Source organism: Lipotes vexillifer, unplaced genomic scaffold (genome assembly GCF_000442215.2).
Source record: "Lipotes vexillifer unplaced genomic scaffold, Lipotes_vexillifer_v1.1 scaffold262, whole genome shotgun sequence".
NCBI classification, from domain to species: domain Eukaryota; kingdom Metazoa; phylum Chordata; class Mammalia; order Artiodactyla; family Lipotidae; genus Lipotes; species Lipotes vexillifer.
This window is the reverse complement of record NW_006798529.1, coordinates 13,683-16,650: the sequence shown is the minus strand read 5'-3', so window position 1 is coordinate 16,650 and position 2,968 is coordinate 13,683. Positions and strand designations below refer to the sequence as shown.

Below are 2,968 nucleotides of genomic sequence, written 5' to 3'. Positions count from 1 at the left end.
TATATATATATATATATATATATATATATATACACAAAAAATAACTGCTGTACTTTTAGAGCTATTTTTTAAAAAGGACCTAGAATAAAGATTATAAAGTAAAATGTGCTTAAGTATACAATAAATATCATAGCCAGTATTTTTTTTTTGCCACAGAAGCCATTAGTTCTACAGAAGACAGCTGCGTTCTTTGCCTAAATAAGAAATAAAACATGAAAAACAGGTTGAAAAAAAGAAAAAGAAGCAAGGCCTGGTTTTCCCATAAGAGAAAAATCGACTTCTGAATGATGAAAGGTTTACTGTACACTGAGGCAGAACCAAACCCATAAAAACAAATCTTACTAGTCAAGATCAACACTTTTCAACATCCATCTAAAAATCCGTCTTCAGGCTAATGACTCATACATGTTATATCCCCAGCCCAGCCTTTCCACTGCTCTCCAGACTTGTATATCCACTGATTTCCACTGACTCATATCAAATCCCAACAAATGCAAATCCAAACTCCTGACCAACCCCTAAAACCTGTTCTCCCTGTGGTTTTCCCTGTCTTGGTTACTGAAAATTCCATCCTTCCAGCACCTCAAGCCAAGAATCCTCTTCCCACACCCCATATCCAATAAATCAAGAGATCATGTCAGTGCCAGACACACACATGGACATACACATTCATTCATTCAGGTATTCATTAAGCACCCACCACATGCCAGGCATGTTTCTAAATACCTGGGTACACGAGAAAAAAGAAACAAAAATCCCCCCCTTCAACTTTCTTAATCTGAAAAAGAGGATCTATAGAAAACCTAAAGCAAACATCACAAAGTATGGTAAAATACTGAACACTTCCCTGATGAGAGAAGGAAATGGCAAGGAAGTCCACTTGCACCGCTCCCATTCTGCCTGAAAGTCCTATAGTTTTTAGCCAGTACAGTAAGGCAAGAAAAGAAACAGAAGGCATCACGAGTGGAATGGAAGATGTACAACAGTTTATTCATGAACATGACAGTGTATGCAGAAAATCCTAAGGAATCTATAAAAAAACTTCTAAAACCAATATGTAAATTTAAAAGGTCACAGGATATAAGGTAAATATTTAGAAATCTATTTTACTTCTATATACTACCAACAAGCAATTAGAAAAATAAATTTTAATAAAAATATATCACTTAACAATAGCATCAAATACCTAGTAACAATTATAATGAAAGATGGGCAAGATTTTTTCCAGATTAAAACTATAAAACACAGGTAACACAGAAACTGAGACCAAATTAAACAGAAGACATAAAGTATCAACAGTATAAAGATGCCAATGCTCCCCAGTTAGTCCACAGAGTCCATGCAATCCCACTCAGAAATCCAGCAAATTGCAGAGGGACAGGATGTGTGCAGAACTGACAAGGTGATTCTAAAATGTACACAGATATACAAATGATCGAGCAGAACAGAAAGTCAAGTATAAAGAAGAAGCAGTGCTAGAGGACTTAAACTACCATGTATCAAGACTTAAGATAAAGCTACAGTAATTAAGACAGTGGGGCCCAAGAAGAGAAAAAAAGAACAATGAAAGAGCCCAGAAACAGACTCACAAATCCACACCTGATTTAACACAAAGGCGGCATCGCAGGGAAAGGCTGGTCTTTTCAAGAAAGGCTGCTGTTAACTCTGTTAACTATGCAAGGTGATAGATGTGTTAAATTATGTCAATCTTGGTAATCATTCTCCAATGTGTATGTACAGGCAGGCACACCTCAAGAGACATTGCAGGTTCAGTTCCAGACCACCGCAATAAAGTATCACAATAAAGCAAGTCACTTTAATTTTTTTTGCTCCCCAGTGCATATAAAAGTTATGTTTACACTATACTGTAGCCTATTAAGTGTGAAATAACATGATGTCTAAAAAAATGTAGGTACCTTAATTAAAAAACACTTTATTGCTAAAAAAATGCCAACAATCGTCTGAGTTTCAGTGAGTCACAATTTTTTTGCAATGGTAACATCAAAGATCACTGATCACAAATCACCATAATAAATAGAATAATAATGAAACAGTTTGAAATATTGTGAGAATTACCACAATGTGACACAGATAGGAAGTGAACAAATGCTGTTGGAAAAATGGCACCAACAGACTTGCTCGACTCAGGGTTGCCACAAACCTTCAATGTGTAAAAAACACAGTATCAACAAAGTGCAATAAAGTGAACAGCTATAAAACGAGGTATGCCTGTATATCAAATCATCATGTTATACAATTATATTTTTCAGTTATTCCTCAATAAAGTTAAAAAGTAAATAAACACATCCAAAAAAATGCAACAGTGGGAATTAATTTCACAAATGCAATACTGAGTGAAAGACAAAGAACTCCGATAGAAACCAGAAAAACCAGTTAAAAATCCCTGCCCTCATGAAACTATCTATCTTGTTCACTCTATGATTCCATTTCTATATAGTTCAAAAACAAATCCTTAGTGTTGGAAGTTAGGCTAGCGATTCATGAGGCCAGTGGGAGAGGCTCGTGATTGACAGGAGGCACCAGGGGGTGTTTCTGAAAAAGCCTATAACATTCTATTTCTAGATGTGGTTGGTAGGTTGCAAGTTTAAAAGGCATAAGGTCAGGGTAGACCTCCCTGAAAAGGAGATAACTGAGCAAAGGCTTGAGAAGACTTCTAAATACATCCACACCGACCACTCCTCACTACCTGCACTGCTACTTCCCTTGCTCGGATTACTGCAGTAGCCTCCTACCAGCTCCTGTTTATACCCGGCCTTGCTTCCCTAGCAGTCGATCTTCACAACAGGAGTTGGAGAGAGTTCCCTTAAAGACAGACAATTCACGTCCCTCTCCTCCAAACCTCACACACTCCTGCTCAAAGTAAAAGCCAAAGCCCTATGATGGCTTAAAATCAGGCATCCCTCAAGTATACCGGCACTCACGTTCCTTCTGCCTGGAAACGCTCTTC

At 37.4% G+C, this 2,968-nt stretch overlaps 1 protein-coding gene across 1 annotated transcript in view; it reads right to left on the bottom strand.

Moving 5' to 3' along the window:
- Positions 1–2,968, bottom strand: part of VRK1 (VRK serine/threonine kinase 1) — a 33,557-nt gene that overhangs the window by 19,904 nt on the left and 10,685 nt on the right. The window lies entirely within an intron of this gene.